This window comes from Salmo trutta, chromosome 36, assembly GCF_901001165.1.
Source record: "Salmo trutta chromosome 36, fSalTru1.1, whole genome shotgun sequence".
NCBI classification, from domain to species: Eukaryota; Metazoa; Chordata; class Actinopteri; order Salmoniformes; family Salmonidae; genus Salmo; species Salmo trutta.
Genome location: NC_042992.1, coordinates 1812504 through 1833930, shown reverse-complemented (window position 1 = coordinate 1833930; position 21427 = coordinate 1812504).

Sequence of the window (21427 nt, the reverse complement as noted above, 5' to 3'; positions counted from 1 at the left end):
CCAGGGGCCCAGATGAAAATTAATACATTAGGGTTGTGTCCCAAACTGTCCCTATACCCTCCAGTCAGCCTCAGAGAATAACATCGACCTATACGCTGACTCAGTGAGTGAATTTATAAGTAAGGGAAGACCCCCCTGAAATGGACAAAAATGAATGGGAACATATTGGCACTGTACGAAACATATACACGGTGTCCAATACCACTCAAATTACATTTACATTTTAGTCATTTAGCAGACGCTCTTATCCAGAGCGACTTACAGTAGTGAATGCATACATTTCATACATTATTTTTTTTTTCCTGTGCTGGCCCCCCGTGGGAATCAAACCCACAACCCTGGTGTTGCAAACACCATGCTCTACCAACTGAGCTACAGGGCATTTCATTCAAAACATATTGCAAATGTCATATGGCAAATGCCAAGTGTCACACAGCAAAAATCCAATAGATGGTGAGCGCGCTCCACCGTAACTTTTTCTTATTGCAAATGTAACACAAGTCAAGACCGATTTTTTTCCTAAAACTTATCACCCCCTTAAAAAAGTGCTTTCTGGACCGTTTTTCAAAATTCTTTCGATTTGTTTGTCAATTACACATGTATAAAAACTGTATGAACATACTTTTGTCATATTTTATTGTCATCATTTTTTTTTTACTTGTCCATAAGGCATATGTTTTGTCCATTTGCAATATGATTTCATAGGAAGTCAAAAGTCAAAGTCAAAAGTCAATTTTTTCTTTTTTTTACCAACTGCCATAATAAATGTCCACCCCCTAAAGGCATTTAAAAACATTATAAAAATGTTATCCTGGTAACCCGTTCCAATCACCAGGCGCACGGCTGTCCATTTGCAATATGTTTCAATGGGCATTTACCATCACGAATTTGACATGCTCAAAAAAACTGCCGGAATGCGAAATTGACTGGCCCGATGAACTCGGGATGGCCGGGCAGTGATTCTGGTTTCTCTCCATCGCTCGTTGGTGTTGATTTCTGAATGTCATTTTGGTGATGGGCTATCACTGTTTAAACATATTGCAAATGGACAAAAGTCAGCCAGAAAGTCACTGTCCATCAGTCAATTAGGTATCATTCTGACACCAAACTGACACCAGACCCACTTTTTCCAACTCGATTATAAGCCCACTATCACATATATAGGCCCATAATTCACAGCGCCTTCTGTTTAAAGCATAATAAAAACATAAAACACATAGTTACGTTCTAGCTGCGGGTCCAGTTCTGACATTATGTGTAGGCCTAGCTGAGGCGACCCCGAATCCCAAGTTTCGGCTCGATAGGTCATTTGGAGCCTGAGCAGCGACCTGAATTGGTGCTGAAAATCCAAATCTTCCGGGCGTTGCTACGGGGTCCTCGAATGAGCTATCGGACAGAATTACTATACAAAGCCTATTCATGTAGTAGTGACTATGTAGAGACTATGTAGAGACTATGTAGCAACTAAGTAGAGACCATGTAGTGACTATGTAGAGACTATGTTGAGACTATGTTGAGACTATGTTGAGACTATGTTGAGACTATGTAGAGACTATGTAGAGACTATGTAGAGACTATGTTCAGACTACATAGTGACTATGTAGTGACCATGTAGTGACCATGTAGTGACCATGTAGAGACCATGTAGAGACCATGTAGAGACTACGTAGTGACTATGTAGCGACTGTGGCGACTATGGGATGACTACGTAGTGACTATGTAGAGACTATGTAGTGACTATGTAGAGACTATGTAGAGACTATGTAGGGATTGTGTAGTGAATATATGGTGATAATGTACAGTCTATGTAGTGACTATGTACAGACTATGTAGAGACTATGTAGGGATTGTGTAGCGAACACTACAAAACTCAAGTAGAGATGTATAGTGTTCAGTAGGAAAACAGTAGTGTTTCCTGTAGAAATCAGTTAGAGATGTTGACTACTTGATGTTGGTAGTAAATAAATAGTTACAACACTACAGCTTTTACTGCACCAGATTTTCACAATCGTAGAAAAAGAAAGACAAACCAGGAAGTAGTTGGTTGTTGTTAGCTAGCTACTGTTTTTGACAATCCCGAATGTAACCATCTTCCATCCTTTGTCATCCTGTCTTTCAGAGCCTTTCCACTGGCACCATCTAGAAGTTTAACTTTCCTTTGTGTTTTATGAATACTGTCATGTCGTTGTTTAGCTGTTTATATAACTTTTTACCACATCCAAAAGATTGCTAGCCAAAACGGTGTTAGCCGTTAGCTGTTGTCATGAAGATGTATTGTGTTTAGACTAGCTGTTTGCTAGCCCTGTTGAAATGTAGCTATGTGGCCTCTGTTGTCGTGGTAATTAGTATGTTTGCTTGTTTGCAAATGTACAGTATGTTCATATTGGTATACTTACCTATTCTACTTACCTCTTTTGACGTGTTGCCAAGGAGGGCCTCAAACATAAGAAGACTGGAAGATGTTGTTGGTGAAGTTAACACTGTTAATCAACTGTTTTCTGTCTTGTCTTACGTGACCTCTGTCAGCAGATAGATGGCAGTCTCTTGTGTTTGTCTTTATTTTCTAAAAGGTTACGTGGTGGAGAAGCAAAGAAGAAGCTCTGCAGAGAGTTAAATCAAAGCTGAATGAGGACGAGGCCTCAAAGGGATTAAACAAAAAGTGTCAAGTGTTTGGTGTAAATCTTGTTAGTAACAGTAATTCACTAGTAAAACCAGTAGGTTTGGTGTAAATCGTGTTAGTCAGGATGAGTAGTAATTCAGGAAGAGGTTTTTAAGCGAGAGGTGGAGGGGTAGCAGAGCGAAAGAGATCAGACAGGCCTTCTGCACCACAGAATCTCATCATTCAGATAATTATGATGTGAAATCTCCCTGCAGGCAGAGACAGTCTGCGTCCCAAATAGCATCCTATTCCTTACACAGTGCACATCTTCTGACCAGGGAATAGTGGATTCATTTGGGACGAGGCATTGCACCAGTGGAAATGGAAAGCCTTTGTTCTAACCACATGCTGAAGGAGCTGGTGGGGCACGGTGTAGATGAGACGACAGATGTGCACTTTTAGACACACTCAAACACACACACTCAAACACACACTCAAACACACAAACTCAAACACACACACTCAAACACACACTCAAACACAAACTCAAACACACACACTCAAACACACACTCAAACACACACTCAAACACACACACTCAAACACACACTCAAACACACACACTCAAACACAAACTCAAACACACACTCAAACACACACACTCGAACACACACACACACGACCATGCACGCAACCACTCCACTTTCAATCATAATTAAACACAAACATTTCTTTGACAGGTTTTCCCTCCTGACCCTACTAAAGAGGGTTGGAATTCACCAACCTGACCCTACTAAAGAGGGGTTGGAATTCACCAACCTGACCCTACTAAAGAGGGTTGGAATTCACCAACCTGACCCTACTAAAGAGGGTTGGAATTCACCAACCTGACCCTACTAAAGAGGGTGGAATTCACCAACCTGACCCTACTAAATGAGGTTTGGAATTCACCAACCTGACGTACTAAAGAGGGTTGGAATTCACCAACCTGACGTACTAAAGAGGGGTTTGAATTCACCAACCTGACGTACTAAAGAGGGTTGGAATTCACCAACCTGACGTACTAAAGAGGGTTGGAATTCACCAACCTGACGTACTAAAGAGGGGTTGGAATTCACCAACCTGACCCTACTAAAGAGGGTTGGAATTCACCAACCTGACCCTACTAAAGAGGGTTGGAATTCACCAACCTGACCCTACTAAAGAGGGTTGGAATTCACCAACCTGACCCTACTAAAGAGGGTTGGAATTCACCAACCTGACCCTACTAAAGAGGGTTGGAATTCACCAACCTGACCCTACTAAACAGGGTTGGAATTTACCAACCTGACCCTACTAAAGAGGGTTGGAATTCACCAACCTGACCCTACTAAAGAGGGTTGGAATTCACCAACCTGACCCTACTAAAGAGGGTTGGAATTCACCAACCTGACCCTACTAAAGAGGGTTGGAATTCCCCAACCTGACCCTACTAAAGAGGGTTGGAATTCATCAAACTGACCCTACTAAAGAGGGTTGGAATTCACCAACCTGACCCTACTAAAGAGGGTGGAATTCACCAACCTGACCCTACTAAAGAGGGTTGGAATTCACCAACCTGACCCTACTAAAGAGGGTTTGAATTCACCAACCTGACTCTACTAAAGAGGGTTGGAATTCACCAACCTGACCCTACTAAAGAGGATTGGAATTCACCAACCTGACCCTACTAAAGAGGGTTGGAATTCATCAAACTGACCCTACTAAAGAGGGTTGGAATTTACCAACCTGACCCTACTAAAGAGGGTTGTAATTCACCAACCTGACCCTACTAAAGTATCAGGTTTGAAGGTAAGACCCAGGTGCAGACAGTGTCGAAGTAACAACAGTTTATTAATTCGAACACGGGATGTCAAAGGTACAGGATGGCAGTTAGGCTCAGGGTTACGGAAGGCAGAAAGGTCAAAACCGGGAAAACTAGAAAACAGGAACTGTAGACAAGACAGGAGCAAGAGGGAAAATGCTGGTAGGTTTGATGAACAAATCAAACTGGCAACAGACAAACAGAGAACACAGGTATAAATACACAGGGGATAATGGGGAAGATGGGCGACACCTGGTGGGGGGTGGAGACAAGCACAAGGACAGGTGAAACAGATCAGGGTGTGAAACTAAAGAGGGATTGGAATTCACCAACTAACCCTAATAAAGAGTGGTTGGAATTCCCCAACTAACCCTAATAAAGAGGGTTGGAATTCATCAACTAACCCTAATAAAGAGGGTTGGAATTCACCAACTAACCCTAATAAAGAGTGGTTGGAATTCACCAACTAACCCTAATAAAGAGGGTTGGAATTCACCAACTAACCCTAATAAAGAGGGTTGGAATTCACCAACTAACCCTAATAAAGAGTGGTTGGAATTCACCAACTAACCCTAATAAAGAGTGGTTGGAATTCACCAACTAACCCTAATAAAGAGTGGTTGGAATTCACCAACTAACCCTAATAAAGAGTGGTTGGAATTCACCAACTAACCCTAATAAAGAGTGGTTGGAAAAAAACATTAAATATTACACCCACAAACGTTTCAAAGGAATATAAACATTTAAAATGTCATATTATGTCTATATTCAGTGTTGTAATGATGTGCAAAGAGTTAAAGTACAAAAAGGAGAAGAAATGTAGCATAAATATGGGTTGTATTTACAGTTGGTTCTTCACTGGTTGGCCTTTTCCTGTGGCGACAGGTCACACATCTTGCTGCTGTGATGGCACACTAGTATTTCACCCAGTAGATATGGGAGTTCATCAAAATGTGATATGTTTTCTAATTCTTTGTGGGTCTGTGTAATCTGAGGTAAATATGTGTTTCTAATATGGTCATTCACTCAACAGAGCCTGCTGTCTCCAACCCTCTCTCTCTCTCTCCCTGTCTCTCTCTCTCTGTCTCTCTCTCTCTCTCTCTCTCACCCTCTCTCTCTCTCTCTCACCCTCTCTCTCTCTCTCTCTCTCTCTCTCTCTCTCTCTCTCTCTCTCTCTACTGAACCTGCTGTCTCAAACCCTCTCTCTCTCTCTCTCTCTCTACTGAACCTGCTGTCGCCAACCCCCCCTCTCTCTCTCTCTCTCTCTCTCTCTTTCTCTCTCTCTCTACTGAACCTGCTGTCTCCAACCCTCTCTCTCTCTCTCTCTCTCTCTCTCTCTCTCTCTCTCTCTACTGAACCTGCGGTCTCAAATCCTCAATTGGTAAGTTCATTATTACTTACATTGTCAAACTATACATATATAAAAATATAAAATATATATATATTTATATATAAATAAATGGTGGGACCAACAGCAATAACAATAGTAGTAGTGGACATGGGATTACCATTAACAACTACAACAACAATATTAATTAGAACAACAATACATTAAAACGATGGTAGTAGACCAGTGTCAACATGACTGAGAAGACACATGACCTGGTATGAAAGACAAAACAAAACTACATGGGAAATATTAACCACATTACATTCACTGGCAGTCCCTCAAAACTGCACATTTTGGCTTTTCACCCAATAAATATTTGATTTTTTCTTCATCTTTTATAGTTTCAAAATCTTTGTATTGAATTATAATTTGGGGAAATAAATATTCTCTTAGGTCTGACTTTTTGTCACAGTGTAATAGGAAATGCAGCTCTGTCTCTACCTCTCCCCTGGAGCAGAGTGAGCACAGCCTGTCCTCTCTGGGCAGCCAGACTGTCCTCTCTGGGCAGCCAGCCTGTCCTCTCTGGGCAGCCAGACTGTCCTCTCTGGGCAGCCAGGTTTGCCTGTGGCGACCGGTCTCTATAGCCAGACTGTCCTCTCTGGGCAGCCAGGTTTGTCTGTGATGACCGGTCTCTATAGCCAGACTGTCCTCTCTGGTCAGCCAGACTGTCCTCTCTGGTCAGCCAGACTGTCCTCTCTGGTCAGCCAGGTTTGTCTGTGACGACCGGTCTCTATGGCCAGACTGTGCTCACTGGGCAGCCAGACTGTGCTCTCTGTACCTAGTCTGTACCTAGTCAGTGTTTTCCTAAGTTTTCTATCAGTCACAGTGGTCAGACAGTCTGCCACCATGTACTGTCTGTTTAGAGACAAATAGCATTGAAGTTTACTTTGATTTTTGTGGTGTCTTTCCAATAGGTGATATATTTTTCTTTTTGTTTTGTGATGTTTTGGTTGGGCCAGATTTTCTGAGTGCTGTCCTGAGGCTCTATGGGGTTGGTTTGGGTTTGTGAACTGAGCCTCAGAACCAGCTGGCTGAGGGGACTCTTCTCTGGTTTCATCTCTTGACGTTGTAGAGCTGTGTGATGGAATGTTTTGGGGTCACTTGTTTTTAGACGGTTGTAAAATTTGATGGCTCTTTTTTCTATTCGAATGAGGAGGGGGTATTGGCCCAATTCTGCTCCACATGCGTTATTTTGAGTTTTTCTTTGCACTTGCAATACAGTCTGGCAAAACTCTGCATGCAGTATTTCGATTGGATGTTTGTCCCATTTGGTAAATTCATTGTTAGAGAGTGGACCCCATACTTCACTACCATACAGAGCAATTGGTTCTATAACCGATTGGAACATTTTGAGCCAGATTCTAATTGGAATTTCGATTTTAATGTTCCTTTAAATGGCATAGAATGCTCTTCTTGCTTTGTCTCTCAGCTCATTCACAGCCATGTGAAAGCTTCCTGTGTTGCTGATATTTAGTCCTAGATACGTGTAGTTTTTGGTGTGCTCTAAAAGAACTGTGTCCAAATAGAATTTATATTTGTCATCCTTATTTCCGGACCTATTTTGGAATATCATTATAATTTTTTTTTTTTTAGGTTAACGGTCAGAGCCCAGGTCTGACAGAACCTGTGAAGACGGTCTAGGTGCTGCTGTAACCCCTCCTTAGTGGGAGACAGCAGCACCAGGTCATTTGCAGCACCAGGTCATCCTCTGTAATTATTTGGGTCAAATTTGTCTCCATTTTTATAGACTGGTGTGATCAATCCCTGGTTCCAAATATCGGTGAAAATACCTGCAGTGAGGATAATGTTGAAGAGTTTGAGTATAGCCAATTGGAATTTGTGGTCTGTATATTTGATCATTTCATTTAAAATACCATCAGCACCACAGGCCTTTTTGGGTTGGAGAGTGCATAGTTTTTCCAATAATTCTTCTTCTGTAATTGGGGTATCCACAGGATCCTGATAGTCTTTGACTGCTGATTCAAGGATTTGTAATTTTTCTTGTATATCTTTTTGTTCTGGGCTCTTTGTTATATTGCTGTATAGGTTTGCCAAGTGATTTCTCCACATATCCCCATTTTGGATAGCCAATTCCTCATGATGAGGTTTGTTTAATTTATTCCAATTCTCCCAGAAGTGGTTTGATTCTATGGATTCCTCATTTCCATCCAGCTGATTTCTAATGTGCTGTTCCTTTGTTCTTAGGATGTGTTTGTCTTGCTTCAGTGTTTCTCCATATTGAAGGCCTATATTTTTGTTGTCTGGTTCTCTGTGTTTTTGATTAGATATTTTTCTCAATTACTTTCTTAGATTTTTGCAATCATTATCAAACCATTTTTCATTATCTGTTATTTCTGGTTTGCTCTTATGCTTCTTTAGATTAGCCAAGGAAGCTAATTTGTCAAATATAAAGTTTATGTTCCAAACAGCAAAATTTACACCTTCATTGCTGTAGGAGAATGTTAAGGCTAAAAAGTTGTCCAGGAGAGATTGTATTTTTTTGGCTACTAATTGCTTTTTGGTAGATGTTGTGGTGGCTAATTTCTGCATTACCAAATGAGGAGAGTTACAAACTTCACACACAAGTCAGAGTTATACTTATAACTACATCTTTAATAATTAAGATCTTTTGCAAAAGCACTTTGACTTTCAATGATGCGCTATCTCTAATGAACCATTGAAAAGTGACAACACAAAAGTACAAAGATATTTTATAGCCAAGATACACCCCCTCAACGTACATGACAAACCACAGATACATAGAATGGGTCACAAGGTTAAGTTTTGTATGAAAGATATCTATAAAACATAGCAGACAGCAACTGCTGTATCAACAGTGTTCATTGTATAGACCAGTGTCTGGTCCTCCTACTCCAAACTGGAACCGTCTCTCCCTGGTACGGTATAGAACAGAAACACCATCTCATCCAATGGCATAAATCAATTGACAACTCTAGATACTCCCATCTCAAGTAAACCCCTTCTTGACTCCACTCCTGGACAAGCTCACTGAGGGGAGTGAGCCTCTAGGTCATACACTATCCCAAGATAAGTGCAACATCAGAGAGGACATACAATGGTCCAGACACTGCCATACACCTTCCCCCAATGCCAAAGGAGGGAGTGACCTGCGCCCAGACATTGTGGAGACAAGTAATTGGTTCCCCATTAATCACGCCATCCCTTCACATGGTTTAACAGATACATTCACATATGACAAGTATCTCACATAAGCATATTATGCAAATAAAACATCTTAATTATCCATGTTACCCAACTAATTCTGATTCATCTGCCACAATGGCTGTACTGTTTTTCACTCCATCTATAGGCCTGTTTACTACCATGTCATTTATTGGGCCATGATGCTTCATGGTTGGGTTCCGCTCTTCTCAGATTCACTGTGATTTTACTGTGGTCTGAGAGAGGTGTTAGTGGGCTGACTGTGAAGGCTCTGAGAGACTCTGGGTTTAGGTCAGTGGGCTGACTGTGAAGGCTCTGAGAGACTCTGGGTTTAGGTCAGTGGGCTGACTGTGAAGGCTCTGAGAGACTCTGGGTTTAGGTCAGTGGGCTGACTGTGAAGGCTCTGAGAGACTCTGGGTTTAGGTCAGTGGGCTGACTGTGAAGGCTCTGAGAGGTGTTAGTGGGCTGACTGTGGAGGCTCTGGGAGACTCTGGGTTTAGGTCAGTGGGCTGACTGTGAAGGCTCTGAGAGACTCTGGGTTTAGGTCAGTGGGCTGACTGTGAACGCTCTGAGAGACTCTGGGTTTAGGTCAGTGGGCTGACTGTGAAGGCTCTGAGAGACTCTGGGTTTAGGTCAGTGGGCTGACTGTGAACGCTCTGGGAGACTCTGGGTTTAGGTCAGTAGGCTGACTGTGAAGGCTCTGAGAGACTCTGGGTTTAGGTCAGTGGGCTGACTGTGAAGGCTCTGAGAGGCTCTGGGTTGAGGTCAGTGGGCTGACTGTGAAGGCTCTGAGAGACTCTGGGTTTAGGTCAGTGGGCTGACTGTGAAGGCTCTGAGAGGTGTTAGTGGGCTGACTGTGAACGCTCTGAGAGACTCTGGGTTTAGGTCAGTGAGGAAGTTGTCTACAGTACTGCTGCCAAGGGATGAGCTGTAGGTGTACCTACCAAAAGAGTCCCCTCTCAGCCTGCCATTGACTATATACAGACCCAGTGTTCCACAGAGCTTCACGAGCTGTACTCCATTTCTGTTTTTCACTTCGTCCTAGTTGTTTCTGTGGGGGTATGTGGGGAGGGAAAGGTTGCTGCTTCCTGGTAGGTGTTTATCTCCATGACTGTTAATAGTGTCTGTTTCTTCTGCTGTTCTAGCATTCAGGTCTCCACAGACCAGGACGTTGCCTTGGGCCTGAAAGTGACTCATCTCCCCCCTCTAGAATGGAGAAACTCTCTTCATTGAAGCAGGGTGACTCTGATGGGTCAATGTATGTGGCACAGAGGAAGATGTTTTTAATCTGTCCAGACAGCCTCCTGTTTGATTTTTAACCAGATAAAGAAATCTCCTGTTTTGATCAATTCGATTGAATGAATTAGTTCAGATTTATACCATATTAGCATTTTCCCTGAGTCTCTGCCCTGTCCTGAGTCTCTGCCCTGTCCTGAGTCTCTTCCCTGTCCTGAGTCCCTGCCCTGTCCTGAGTCCCTGCCCTGTCCTGAGTCTCTGCCCTGTCCTGAGTCTCTGCCCTGTCCTGAGTCTCTGCCCTGTCCTGAGTCTCTGCCCTGTCCTGAGTCCCTGCCCTGTCCTGAGTCTCTGCCCTGTCCTGAGTCCCTGCCCTGTCCTGAGTCCCTGCCCTGTCTGATTCCTTTTAATTAGTGGATGGTAGGACGATCTCCCTATAACCTAGTGGACAGCCAGTGGAAACATCACCCCCCCTCTCTCTCAACTGAGTCTTCTGTTTCCAACCCTCCTCCCTCTCTCTCTCTCTCTCTCTCTCTCTCTCTCTCTCTCTCTCTCTCTCTCTCTCTCTCTCTCTCTCTCTCTCTCTCTCTCTCTCTCTCTCTCTCTCTCTCTCTCTCTCTCTCTCTCTCTCTCTCTCTCTCTCTCTCTCTCTCTCTCTCTCTCTCTCTCTCTCTCTCTCTCTCTCTCTCTCTCTCTCTCTCTCTCTCTCTCTCTCTCTCTCTCTCTCTCTCTCTCTCTCTCTCTCTCTCTCTCTCTCTCTCTCTCTCTCTCTCTCTCTCTCTCTCTCTCTCTCCTTCTGTCTCCAATCCCATTCAGTCTCTATGTATTATATTAGAAGACTCTTAGCTGCATATGGAACATTTACAGAATGGGTTTTTGTTGTTGGATTGTATTTATGTGTTATTATCATGGCTTGATGTTAAACCTGAGCAGTTTGGAAGCTCTTTGCTAAAATGTGGGAGAAGAAGAGGGGGGAGAACATTTAGAGAAAATTATCGACCGAATTGAAACTGCACAAAACCAATTTAGATTGGCCGTCGCCCAGACATTTCTGTATAGCAATTGATGTCCCATTCATCCTTGGTGGTAATGTTGGTATTGTGAACTGCAACTCCCAAAGGAAGGTGAATACAGAGTGATTCACACGAGGTGAACAGACACAAAAACACACGAGGAGAGGCCATCGGATCTGACTGACTGACAGGACTTGTTGTGTGTGTCTACTGACATGTACAGTATGATAGATACACTACATGTTCATGTTTTTAAATGTGTCTAAATTGTAAAGTATTTTGTCTGTAATGTATTTTTGGTTTTGTGTCAAACTCCAGTTAGACTAGCTGTCCCCAGTTAGACTAGCTGTCCCCAGTTAGACTAGCTGTCTCCAGTCAGACTAGCTGTCCCCAGTCAGACTAGCTGTCCCCAGTCAGACTAGCTGTCCCCAGTTAGACTAGCTGTCTCCAGTTAGACTAGCTGTCTCCAGTTAGACTAGCTGTCCCCGGTCAGACTAGCTGTCTCCGGTTAGACTAGCTGTCTCCAGTCAGACTAGCTGTCTCCAGTCAGACTAGCTGTCTCCAGTTAGACTAGCTGTCTCCATTTAGACTAGCTGTCTCCAGTTAGACTAGCTGTCTCCAGTTAGACTAGCTGTCCCCGGTTAGACTAGCTGTCCCCAGTTAGACTAGCTGTCTCAAGTTAGACTAGCTGTCTCCAGTCAGACTAGCTGTCCCCGGTTAGACTAGCTGTCCCCAGTCGGACTAGCTGTCCCAAGTCAGACTAGCTGTCTCCAGTTAGACTAGCTGTCTCCAGTCTGACTAGCTGTCTCCAGTCTGACTAGCTGTCTCCAGTTAGACTAGCTGTCCCCAGTTAGACTAGCTGTCTCCAGTCTGACTAGCTGTCTCCAGTCTGACTAGCTGTCTCCAGTTAGACTAGCTGTCCCCGGTTAGACTAGTTGTCCCCAGTTAGACTAGCTGTCTCCAGTTAGACTAGCTGTCTCCAGTCAGACTAGCTGTCTCCAGTTAGACTAGCTGTCTCCAGTCTGACTAGCTGTCCCCAGTCAGACTAGCTGTCTCCAGAGGAGGGGAGAGGAGAGGAGAGGAGAGGAGGGGAGGGCTTTACAGACACACAGGTCCTTTACAGACACACACACAACCAGGACTCCTGGTTAACGAGGGTAACGGAGAAGACACCCCTGGGGCCTCCTCCTTCCCCTGTGGCCTCCTGTATTTCTGAGTGTGTTGTCCCTTCCTGCTTTCGTCTATCAGTCCTACCACCACTTCCTACCAAAATAGAAGCCTGGGGGTTTTAACCTACCATCACTTCCTACCAAAATAGAAGCCTGGGGGCTTTAACCTACCATCACTTCCTACCAAAATAGAAGCCTGGGGGTTTTAACCTAACACCACTTCCTACCAAGACAGACGCCTGGGGTTTTTTACCTCTCAGAGGGCACTTTAAACCCCTGTCTGTCTGTTTTCAGGTACCCAGTCAGGTGCAGACACCCAAGGAGACAGCCTGTCTGTGGGCGAGACAGACAGATCACAGGCCTGGTCTCTTCACCAGCTGGTACCGTACCAGGGAGCATCATGGGAGCATCCCCTGCATACTCAGACAGCTGGAGAGATCATCCATCTCCCCCTTTCCTTTTCTCTCTCTCTCTGCCTTCTCTCCCCTGTCTCTCTCATTCTCTCTCTTTTTATTTCCCCCCTCTCCTCCCCCCTCTCTCTCTCCTGCCCCCCTCTGTCTATGCCTTCTCTCCCCTATCTCTCTGCATTCTCTCTCTTTTTTCTCCCCCCCTCTCTCCCTTTCTCCTGCCCACCTCTGTCTCTGTCTTCTCTCTCTTTCTCCCTCCCCCATCTGTCTCTCCCCCCATCTCTCTTTGTCCTCTCTCTCCCCCCTCCCCATCTCTCTCTCTCCACGTATTTCCGTAGCAGATGTTAAAACCGCAATATGTGTGGCTTGGTTGGGTTACGTTTCGGGAGGACGCACGGCTCTCGACCTTCGCCTCTCCCGAGTCCGTACGGGAGTTGCAGCGATGAGACAAGACAGTAACTACTAACAACTGGATACCATGAAATTGGGGAGAAAAAGGGTGTAATTTAAAATAAAAAATAAAAACTGTAAAAAAAAAAATACTATATTTTTGGTTATGGAAAATATATTCAAAGGTTTAGATGGTACAATGATTCTCTACACAACGACTGCTTGTTTCGTCACATAAACTGAAATTAGGCAAACTATTCAAATGTTAGTAACCAGGAAATGGTAGAGCAATTTCTGCATAGCGCACCTTTAATGAAATGTATAGCTGCAAATAGATCATAACATATGGATGTTCGTATATATTCATCAGCCAACGAACTTACAGGTTTGGCTCTTTCTCTGATGGTTTTCACTGTGATGTCATTCTCACAAGATAAACACAGGTTTTTGTGAAATAACCAGTATCAGAAGTGAAACAGTCAAAAGTGGCTGGAAAGATAGTACCAAAGTTGTTTCATTTGCCTCGACTACATTTGCGTAGCCATCCTACATGTGCAAATACCCGCTCAGTGAACCTTGTAGCATTTTCCGTAAGGCATCTGGGTAGAGGTGAGGGGTTAACATCTGGGTAGAGGTGAGGGGTTTACATCTGGGTAGAGGTGAGGGGTTAACATCTGGGTAGAGGTGAGGGTTTACATCTGGGAAGAGGTGAGGGGTTTACATCTGGGAAGTGGTGAGGGGTTTACATCTGGGTAGAGGTGAGGGGTTAACATCTGGGTAGAGGTGAGGGGTTTACATCTGGGTAGAGGTGAGGGGTTAACATCTGGGTAGAGGTGAGGGGTTTACATCTGGGTAGAGGTGAGTGGTTGCATTCTGGGTAGAGGTGAGGGGTTTACATCTGGGTAGAGGTGAGTGGTTGCATTCTGGGTAGAGGTGAGGGGTTAACATCTGGGTAGAGGTGAGGGGTTTACATCTGGGTAGAGGTGAGGGGTTTACATCTGGGTAGAGGTGAGGGGTTTATATCTGGGTAGAGGTGAGGTGTTAACATCTGGGTAGAGGTGAGGGGGTTTACATCTGGGTAGGGATTTACATCTGGGTAGAGGTGAGGGATTTACATCTGGGTAGAGGTGAGGGGTTTACATCTGGGTAGAGGTGAGGGGTTTACATCTGGGTAAAGGTGAGGGGTTTATATCTGGGTAGAGGTGAGGGGTTAACATCTGGGTACAGGTGAGGGGTTAACATCTGGTAGAGGTTAGGGATTAACATCTGGGTAGAGGTGAGGGGTTAACATCTGGGTAGAGGTTTACATCTGGGTAGAGGTGAGGGGTTGCATTCTGGGTAGAGGTGAGGGGTTTACATCTGGGTAGAGGTGAGGGGTTGCATTCTGGGTAGAGGTGAGGGGTTAACATTTGGGTAGAGGTGAGGGGTTTACATAAGATATCTGGGTAGAGGTGAGTGGCCACTATCTTCCCTAAGGGCCTGAACTGATATATATGAGAGAGAGAGAGAGAGAGGTTGGCTTCCGGGTTAAGTGTGTGGTTTTTAAGAGCGGTGAGGCGGGTCATGTTTCGGAGGACGCATGACTCAACCTTCGCCTCTCCCGAGCCTGTTGGGGAGTTGCAGAGATGAGACAAGATCGTAATTGGATGGTAATTGGATGGTAATTGGATGGTAATTGGGGAGAAAAAGGAGGTCAAATAGCATAATAAAATAAAAAAGTAAAATAAATAAAAATACAATAAAATACCATAAAATACCATAAAATAAACAGCCACACGGTTTCTCTCGTTTCTACATCACCAAATGTTGCACAAGGCAAACAAGTATTCTTCAGTGCGCTTCCTCGTTGGCTACAGCAGACTGCAGCGGTGTAGTGCTGCTTGCCAGAGCACACCGGAGGGTCGTTCCGCCACTTCTCATGAAAAACCAAATATAACATGACATTAATCAACACATCATTTCTTATTCAATGTTAGGATGGTTAACTTAATAGTCTCCCAAAAATGATCATGCGGTCTAATGTCACGTCCTGACCATAGAAAGCTGTTATTTTCTATGGTAGAGTAGGTCAGGGCGAGACAGGGGGGTTTTCTAGTTTAGTTTTTCTGTGTTATGTTCTAGTTTTGTATTTCTATGTTGGGGTTTTGTTTGGGATGATCTCCAATTAGAGGCAGCTGGTCCTCGTTGTCTCTAATTGGAGATCATACTTAAGTAGGTGTTTTTCCTCACCTGGGTTTGTGGGACATTGATTTGGAGTACGTGTATGTTAACTCTTCGTCACGGTTTGTTGTTTTTGTTCAGTCAGTTTATTTTGTATGTATTGCGTAGTTTCACAGTGAAAATAATATGTGGAACGACACACACGCTGCACTTTGGTCCGCTCATTCCTACGACAACCGTGACACCTAAACTCAACACTAGATATATACTTTGATTGAAACAAAATAAAAGAAAGGCTAATAACACCATCTGTTCTAATTCACTCATCAAACAGTAAGTCAATAAGATCTAAATTCCCATGAAACTGATTGAGATCAAATGATTGGTATGCAGATGTAGTTTTTTGGACATTACACCGGTAAAACGTGGATGAATTATCATTCTTGATTGACAGTAATGATGCCATGGCCTATTTTGAAATGAGGTATGCCTAACTTGGTGCTTAACAAGGGTACCTAAAATAAAACATATTTTTGAGACAATATCTGTGGGCATAGGCAGACGTTTCAATTGGAGGATGGATTTTATGCATATCCTATAATGATATTCAATAGGATGTCGGTACAAACTTTGAGAAATTATGATGTAATTTACATTTTTATTGCTCTCTGGCACTTAAAAAATGTGCAATACAGCATGAGTGGGAAGGGGACATGTGTGTGGGAGGGGGGATGTTTTTATTCATGTGGGCTACACTGTCCCGCAAAATAATTATGTTGTCCCGCATTTGGGTATTTTAAAATGTAGTCGACTTAGTCACGTTTGTTCTTAAGCTATCAACGGTCACCGAAAGACGTAATATTTTATTTTATTTGACAGATAAAACATCTTGATGTTGTGTTTAGCGGAGATCTTCTGTGTATAAAGTGACGAGGACGGGCAAAAAAAAGCATCTAACAACGTACTTAGCTGTTCTACGAGTGGTCTTTTCAAGAGCATCTTTACTAACAACGGTTTTAGTAACAACGGTTCACGATGCTCCCACGAAGGTTCACGATGCTCCCACGCAGGTTCACGATGCTCCCACGCTGGTTCACGATGCTCCCACGAAGGTTTAAACAATGAACGTAGCCTTAAGATGCTTTTGGGAAACCGGGCCCAGCTAGCTAGATAACTAGCAAGTTGTCTGTGACCTAACATTAGCTAGCTAGATAACTAGCAAGTTGTCTGTGACCGAACGTTAGCTAGCTAGATAACTAGCAAGTTGTCTGTGACCTAACGTTAGCTAGCTAGATAACTAGCAAGTTGTCTGTGACCTAACGTTAGCTAGATAGCTAATTTGCTAGCTAACGTGTCCGCTAATATCACTGCCCAGCAACAAACAAAGCAACAACTTTTTACCTTAAATAATTATTACCTTAAGATAATAGCTAGTTAACTTTTTCAGTTTGGACATTCAACATGGGTACAATAATCCAATATCTGACCACGATGTACTAAAGTTACTTCTTCTTTTACGGTATTACGGCAGTCAGGCAAAAACTTTAGAGGTGCATACTGCCACCTACTGGATGGTGTGAGAACTAATCAACTTTAATGCAGAAATATTAGGGGGAAGGTGAATGAAAACAAAACCTTTACTCCTTCAATCAGATTCAAATGTCTTCTCAGATCCCTACAGGATACTGAGAGGAGAGAACCTCTTCATTCTGTACAGATCCCTACAGGATACTGAGAGGGAACCTCTTCATTCTGTACAGATCCCTACAGGATACTGAGGGAACCTCTTCATTCTGTACAGATCCCTACAGGATACTGAGGAGGGAACCTCTTCATTCTGTACAGATCCCTACAGGATACTGAGGAGGGAACCTCTTCATTCTGTACAGATCCCTACAGGATACTGAGAGGGAACCTCTTCATTCTGTACAGATCCCTACAGGATACTGAGGAGGGAACCTCTTCATTCTGTACAGATCCCTACAGGATACTGAGAGGGAACCTCTTCATTCTGTACAGATCCCTACAGGATTGAAAAATGTCATCAAACTCGATTGCCTTTTCTTATCCACTGTTTATGTGGCTTTCCCACCATTCAAATGCAGTAAGGAGACGACTAACCTCTATGTACACATACGAGAACAAGTCTGGAATCAGTGTGGCAGGATAGGATGATTACATAAAAGGATCCCCACGCTTTTACATGATGGTCTTTCTGGAGGGGGGGATAACTAACGAGGAGGCAACTTGATTTAACACCGGTTGCTTTTATTAGAATGTCTACAGTGCGAACAGTGAAATAATTAATAAATCATGCCGCGAGAGGTACCAGATACGGGCAGATATTTCCCAGAAGAAACACATTCAAATCTGAGAGGGAACAGGATCCACCTTGAATTAAGCCCTGGTCTCACCTCATATCTCACATACCCAGGTTTTTACACGAGTCAGGAGAACCGCGTCATCAAACCACAGTAAAACTGATAGGCTTTCCTTCTTCTTTCCGTCAATCATTCGGTTTAATCGACGGGTGTCTACCACTCCAGGTATTAATGGTGCTTCTTGTTTTTCTCTGGTATAACGGCGCTCACACACATTTAATGTGCGTTCCTCCGTCTACTGTAAAGGGTAGTGAACTGTAGATAAAATATCATGTCCATTGCGGAATGTAAACCCTGGCGTTGCAAGCACCATGCTCAACCAACTGAGCCACCAAGACCCCTAAGGCTCTCACAGAATATCTCATCTATTCCATCTTTACAAACATCAGCAAAACCTTCTTTCCATCCACTATATGTTCAGGCGCCTCCACTCCTGGAATCTTCTTTTTAAAAGACATAACCTCAATGTCCAGCGATACTCCTGATATCACACCTTAAATTGGTGCCCTGCTTCGAAAATCAAAGCTTTCCACTTCAGATGTCGCCAACTTATGGAGCCACAAAGCTTTCTCCTTCTGCTCTTCTGAGACACATGAAATCAGAATAAAACGGGAAATTCTGACTGATTCTACCTTTCGTAAATGCATCCTTTTTCATCGTTAACCTCAAATGGATCTCCCCAAGTATACGTTATGATTAACACATCATTATAAACACATCTCTCTCCGACAAGAAACCAATGATCATTTACAATATTTGCTCTACTTTTCTATTGCCACAGTCTTGCCAGGAGTGACTACCTCATGAAGCTGGTTGAGAGAATGCCAGGAGTGACTACCTCATGAAGCTGGCAAAGGAATCAAGGCAAAGGGTGACTACTTTGAAGAATCTCAAAAATAAAATATATTTTGATTTAACATTTTTTTGGTTACTACATGATTCCATATTTTTTATTTAACCTTTATTTAACATATGTGTTATTTCATAGTTTTGATGTCTTCACTATTATTCTACAATGTAGAAAATAGTAAAAATAAAGAAAAACCCTGGAATGAGTAGAAGTGTCCAAACTGTTGACTGGTACTGTAGACGAAAATACCCTCAAGTTGAAGCTGACAGTCTGCAGTGTAACCTCATAGTCATTGTATAATTTAAAATCCAAAGTGCTGGTGTACAGAGCCAAAATGTTTCACCGTCCCAATACTGTTGGAGTTCGCTGTAGTTAGGATTCATGGGTCAATAATGGATGTTTCCAGTATTACTGTAGGAGAATGTTTCTCTGGCACTTTAATATTGGATATCTGTGTGGTTTCACAGCACGAGGCGAGGAGTGTGTGTGTGTGTGTGTCTGCCTATGAGGCAAGAGGTGTGTGTGTGTGTGTGTGTGTGTGTGTGTGCCTATGAGGCGAGGGGTGTGTGTGTGTGTGTGTGTGTGTGTGTGCCTATGAGGCGAGGGGTGTGTGTGTGTGTGTGTCTGCCTATGAGGCGAGGGGTTTGTGTGTGTGTGTGTGTGTGTGTGTCTGTGTGTGTGTCTGTGTGTGTGTCTGTGTGTGTGTGTGTCTGCCTATGAGGCGAGGGGTGTGTGTGTGTGTGTGTGTGTGTGTGTGTGTGTCTGCCTATGAGGCGAGCGGTGGACCCGTGTAATTACTCTTGGTGACATAGTGACTAACGAGACTAGCTCAGTCCACCACAGACAGTTCATTTGGCACATAAACAGGCAGTCAGGTTACTATGGCTGTTGGCTACTTCAGCTTTAATGAATCCAAAAGAAACACAAGTTAAGGTCGCTATAAACGCTATGAAGCTGCGATACATGATTCATTTCTATGCAGATGTATGGTGGGAACACACACACACTCACAAAACACACACACAGGCACACACAGAAACACAAACTCAACATTCAAGCCACAAAATACACAGACATGACGAGCACCAACCCAATACACACATTATAACAGGTCGTTAGTATTACCACTGGACAGAGGAATGGAGTGTACCTGTTCATTATTCTGATAGATGGTGAGAACTGGAACTCTAATATAGACCAGGCTGAATGAGATCAATACAGGCAGCAACCTGTTAGAGACTATTACAGATCAATACAGGCACCAAGCTAATAGAGACTATCACAGATCAATACAGGCACCAAGCTATTAGAGACTATCACAGATCAATACAGGCACCAACCTGTTAGAGACTATCATAGATCAATACAGGCACCAACCTGTTAGAGACTATCACAGATCAATACAGGCACCAACCTGTTCTAGAGACTATCACAGATCAATACAGGCACTAATTTTTTTGAGACTATCACAGATCAATACAGGCACCAACCTGTTAGAGACTGTCACAGGTCAATACAGGCACCAACCTAATAGAGACTATCATAGATCAATACAGGCACCAACCTGTTAGAGACTATCATAGATCAATACAGGCACCAACCTGTTAGAGACTATCATAGATCAATACAGGCACCAACCTGTTAGAGACTATCACAGATCAATACAGGCACCAACCTGTTAGAGACTATCATAGATCAATACAGGCACCAACCTAATAGAGACTATCATAGATCAATACAGGCACCAACCTGTTAGAGACTATCATAGATCAATACAGGCACCAACCTGTTAGAGACTATCATAGATCAATACAGGCACCAACCTGTTCTAGAGACAATCATAGATCAATACAGGCACCAACCTGTTAGAGACTATCATAGATCAATACAGGCACCAACCTGTTAGAGACTATCATAGATCAATACAGGCACCAACCTGTTAGAGACTATCACAGATCAATACAGGCACCAACCTGTTAGAGACTATCACAGATCAATACAGGCACCAACCTGTTCTAGAGACTATCATAGATCAATACAGGCACCAACCTGTTAGAGACTATCACAGATCAATACAGGCACCAACCTGTTCTAGAGACTATCATTGATCAATACAGGCACCAACCTGTTAGAGACTATCATAGATCAATACAGGCACCAACCTGTTAGAGACTATCACAGATCAATACAGGCACCAACCTGTTAGAGACTACCACAGATCAATACAGGCACCAACCTGTTAGAGACTATCACAGATCAATACAGGCACCAACCTGTTCTAGAGACTATCATAGATCAATACAGGCACCAACCTGTTAGAGACTATCACAGATCAATACAGGCACCAACCTGTTCTAGAGACTATCATAGATCAATACAGGCACCAACCTGTTAGAGACTATCACAGATCAATACAGGCACCAACCTGTTAGAGACTATCATAGATCAATACAGGCACCAACCTGTTAGAGACTATCACAGATCAATACAGGCACCAACCTGTTAGAGACTATCATAGATCAATACAGGCACCAACCTGTTAGAGACTATCACAGATCAATACACTCAAGCAGTCGTCAGATTCTTCTTATTATCAGATTAGCTGTAATGCCCCAGGAGAAGGTACTGTAGTCTTAGGGTCAGGGGTTAGGGGTTAGGGGTTAGGGTCAGGGGGTTAGGTTCAGGGGTTAGGGTCAGGGGTTCGGGGTTAGGGTCAGGGGTTAGGGTCAGGGGTTTGGGGTTAGGGTCAGGGGTTAGGGGTTAGGGTCAGGGGTTAGCGTCAGGGGTTAGCGTCAGGGGTTAGGTTAGG